The sequence below is a fragment of the Meleagris gallopavo genome, chromosome 4 (genome assembly GCF_000146605.3).
Source record: "Meleagris gallopavo isolate NT-WF06-2002-E0010 breed Aviagen turkey brand Nicholas breeding stock chromosome 4, Turkey_5.1, whole genome shotgun sequence".
NCBI classification, from domain to species: Eukaryota; Metazoa; Chordata; class Aves; order Galliformes; family Phasianidae; genus Meleagris; species Meleagris gallopavo.
Genome location: NC_015014.2, coordinates 9,864,808 through 9,869,789, shown reverse-complemented (window position 1 = coordinate 9,869,789; position 4,982 = coordinate 9,864,808).

Here is a 4,982-nt window from a genome sequence, read left to right as displayed (position 1 = left end):
GTACATGCTGTAGTTGAGAGCTGGATGGATCTATTCTATGGGGTAGGGTCATGCTAGCCTGAGAGTAGTGCTGGCAGGTTAGTAAAACTGGCCATAGGGGAAAAAAGCTTATGCTGCATTTGTGGACCTGATGGCCTGCTTTTAGTAGAAATCCTTACCTTCTGTTTTTGTAAGCACCAGAATTTCCAGCTCACTAAAACAAAAATGTTTCATTAATGATGTTAACTTTTGTCCTCGCTTCCTTGAAGTGATTCATGGTGTTTGGTTGCATTTGAGAAGACTGAGACTTAAAAATGCATTCGTTGTGGATTTTGTCCTGTTCTGAGTAGAATTTTGAGGAATAGGTCCAATCCTGCATTTAATGGAATTAAATGTTACACCCTGTGCTTAATGTTGAGACGCTGCATTGAAAAAGGACTTTCTGGTTTTCAAAGCATTGCTTTGCATAACTATAATAGCTGAATGATCACCACTGACTCTCAAATTGAGGCTTTTGTAATTATGCCTTTATTGATTCTACTTCATTAATTGGAATCATTGGCTTTATGAGGTGGTGATGTTAAGATTGGATATAAATACAGTCATTCCAGTTCCCTTCTGGCACTTCTTCTATAATGCTGGAACACAATGCTGCTATAGCAAGAACTCTGTTGTAATTACTGCCACGATTTTTTCAGTTGGATTTTAAGCCTGCAAACAGGGCAGCTTCTGTGACAGTGAGGCTGGCAGATTATCAGATTTTTGGCAGCCCAAAGACTGGGGAATCAGACAACAGTGAGTACTGAGTAAGCACTTCAGGCTGTCTGTGGAGAAAAAGAGATTGGCAGTTGGTATGGAAAAAGAAATGTACTCTCATAGTTAGGAACAGTAGTTGTTACTTGAGGGACAAACCTTCTAAAAGACTGAGTTTGAAGGTTAGTGGTGTAGGTAAAGTTAGGGTGAGGTGTCGGAAAAGTCTTTAAAGAATTGTTTAAAGAAAAAAGAACAGGAAACTTAAAATATGCAGAGCCATCAAGGGATGATGAATACCTGGAAAGTGAGGAAAGGAATACAGCAGAAGACAGAGGAAGAGACAGACAGGTGGAGGAGAAATGCATTTCAAACTTGGCAGTTTTCTTGCGCTGGTGAATAAGGGCAAAAGATTGGCAAATGATTTATTGGATGAGAAAAGAGGATGCAGCCTAGAGCATTGTGAGATATTAAAACAAAAGTGAAGAGGAATAAAGATAGTAGACTCTATACTGAGCAAGGGTAAATACCAAATGTAATGAAATAACAGTCATTGTACTCTAGGAATAAATAGAATTCAGATGACAAAAGAGATGGGGGAAAACTAATAAAGGACCTTGAGAATGAAATTCTTTGTCAGTGGGGGCTTTTCTCATGAAAGACTAGTTGCATTATCACTAGATGGTCATTGAGATATCCACTGTATATTGGGTGCCAAAAGAGAAAGGGAAAAGGAAAAGGCTCTAAGATATGTATAGAAGGCTTTACTATGTTCAGGTGAAAGCAGGATAGAGGGTGTACCTGTTCACAAATGTCTCTTGGGCAACTACATCAGAGTACAACTGATCCATGGAGTTTCACTTGTGAAAGAGACAGATGGCAAGATTAAGAGAATCTGTGGTTCATGTTCAGGCTTGGAACTGCAAGGAGAACTTTGGAATGAGCTTCTGGCTGAGCGTCTCTACCTTTCTTTGAGTAGTGGGCGGAATCGTCACTGGGTAGTGAGAAATTGGGACTAAATAGGATACTTGAGAAGGTAATCTAGGACAGTGGAATAAACATGGAGAGTAAAATAAAAATTGTTGTGCAGTACTGGCTATGTTATGGAGCTGATTGCCTCACTGTAATGGACACTGAAATTTAAGTGGAATGCAGAAAGATCAGGTGATTGCAGTGGATAGACCTGTAAGTGCTTTAAGCATAGTTCTTTAAAAACTGTCTAACTCAAAGCATTTCAAAGCAAAACAGGAAAGGAAACCAAGATTTGTTAGGTGAAACATTATTCTGGTTTCTTGCGTGCCCTTGTGATATTATCCAGGTGCTATTAACAGGGCGCTGGTGTGAGATGGATCTTAGGAGGGTTCGTGTGAGTATGACAGTCCTGAAATCGTGAGTGATAAGTATTTCAGCTATTCTGTCTGAAAAGATCTTAAACCTACAAACTGCTGCTGTGCACTGAGATGTTTGAGCAATGTAGTGTTAACTTCCTGAGCTCCAGTTCTTCTCCTGAATAACAACATGGTTGAACCTTACAGTACAGACAAGCATCATAGCCTCTTCAAGAGCTGGAAGATTTTGTATATCATTACAGTTACATCTCTTCTTCCTCTTGAGCTTGGAAGCTCTGTCAGAAGTGTGGATTATATGGCACGGTGCTAGGAGTGGAGGGAGGAGTGAGGGCAGCTCCAGTGCCATCACTCCAAAGTCTAACAGCCAAGATGGTGTTGCCACTGTGAAAATGCATTTCACAGAGGGACGAGTGAAGAAGTATGAGGAACAGCCCTCAAGTACCCAGGGTCAGAGAGAGAGAAGGAGGTGCACCAGATATGAAGCAGGCGTTTCCTTGCACCTCATAGAGAGGCCAGGCTGCAGAAGGAAAAATGTTGATCATTTTAGGTCCCGCTTACGTTCAAACATCAAGCCGCACAGCTCTTGCCACCCTGTTGCATGGAAACATATCTGAAGAGCAATATGAAGTGAGCTTTCGTGTGTGGAGTAAGTATAAACAAAAAAACACGCCTGCATTCCTCCATGTGGTGTTGTACAACAAAAATTTGGAAATGAACACAAGCGACACAGGCACAGGGAAATGAATTTTGATGTGAGAGATTAAGGTACTTTGTTCTCTTGATCTGTGTATCTTTTGGTTTTCAGGATTGTCTTATGTTTTTGTAGCTTGTCAGTAATAAGAACTCTGATACCCAGGTAGGGCTAATGAGACATGGGGAAGGGTGAGGGAAGACTGGAAGACTACAATATGATGCAATATTATAGTTGATGCAATATTCTGTTTCTGATGTAATATTATAGTTGACTGACGCGTCTTGGAGAGTGTCAGGCAAAAGGTCTGCATGTAGAAATACCTCTAAGATGGCAAGGATTCCCTTTTTCCATTTGCAGGTAGTATGTAAGGCACATGGAATGTTTATTTCCTTAAATGCTGGTGGTTTGGAAAGGCAGGTCTGTATCACTTTGCATTTTTGAGATGGACTAATAGGCATACAATAAGTTTATTCTTCCAGAATTGAAGATTGAGATCTCTGAATCTTGCCTCATCTGAAGAAGAGTGATGGTTCAGCCCAGAGGTGTGATAGACTTCCTTTTTACAAAGACAGCCCACTTCTGTGTGAAGGCTGAATTGAGCGTTCAGTGAATACTGCATTACTTTTGTTCAGTGATCTTCATTGTGGTGCTTAAATACTTCTGTGGTCTGTACGGGTGTGCAGTTCAGGCAATGAAAAGGCAGGGCATGTGTTAAAGCCTGCTGGTATTACAAGAAACAGATTATTATAGTGCAGTAGACAATGTGGGGAAACAAAGTTTTGTATGGTGCCGTATTTATTTCAAATACTTCAGTCTTTTTTGTCAGCTTCTGTGGTGAGTTAATTGCAGATGACAATGGTGATTCCCAAAAGATTATTTCAGAATTGCAAAATAAAATAAATGAAAGAAAAACAAAAGCCCAACCCTGGAAGATAAAATTCTTAATTAAATTCCTTATTTTTGATAGAGAATTTAACTTCCAAAGGAAGATTAACATAGCATCATGAGTAAACATGAGATGATTTCATCAATACTAATTTGAACATGAAATGCATCAGCATATAGAATTCAGTCAGCTTTGTGAATTAAATGCCTCTGATGTCTGTATTAGAAATATCCCGCAGATATAATTTACGTATCAAAGCTTTGTTCTGCTTTTATTACAGCATATGCTGGTTAGCTGTGACAGTGCTTCGTATTTTAGAGTGACAGTGGTTCATTGATATTCTCAACCATTTCTCACTGCTGAGAACACACAACTTGCTAGTGTGGGTGAGCAGGGAGAGAGAACCTTTAACCTTCAAAAATGCTCCACGTATGCATATTGGCATAGAATGGGGAAACATTTACCATCTAGAAAAGGAGGGGCTGTTGTCATGATCACTCGTCAGATGCTTTGTACATGTTTTAATTCAAATACTGACAAATTAATTTTGTTCTCTGTTAAACATTAATTTTGTAACTCTCCTTAATCAGTTTCCATTAGTCTTTGTGATACTTTTACGTATTTGGTAGAACAGAGCAACAGAGCCTTCTTAAGGAAAAAAACTCTGAAAATTAATACTGAATCAAAGAAGTTCTAGCAAACAGCATTTCCCCCTTAGTGTATTCTACTTTATTTTTAAAAGATTTGTAAAAGGTCTTATTAAACTACAGTCTCTAGAAAGGGTCAATTCCCAGTAACTGTATATCTTTTTGGGGTGTCTCAGTTACTTCAATTTTCCTAGAAACCCAGGTTTCTGATTAGTTTTGATTAAAATCAAGTACATACAAAACTTTTAAGACACTTTTTAACAAGAAATTTTTTTCCCATCTATTTGCAAAAGGAGGCAGCTGCTACTGTTAAACTGAAAGTTTGGGGAAATTTGAGTTTAATTATAACGGGAACTTAATAATTTAAGAAGTTATTTTAGGATGATGAAGGTAATACCGAAATATACTTTTGACTTCAGAGAGTTGAGTTTAAGTAGAAGAGACTTTTCAGTACTTTGGGGATATTTCAGCTTTTCTGTGTTATTTTGTTATTTGATAGAAGTTCTGTTTGAGCAGAGAGGTTGAATTCTTTATTTGAGCTGCAGAAGTCCTAAGGGACCGTAACTTTATATACTGACTTCAGTCGGAGAAGCTCTGCTGAGGTCAAGCTTCAGGAAGAGTTATTGGTGCAGAGTCTATATCAGAAAAGGCTGTTTTAACAGACTTCCACCCCCCCC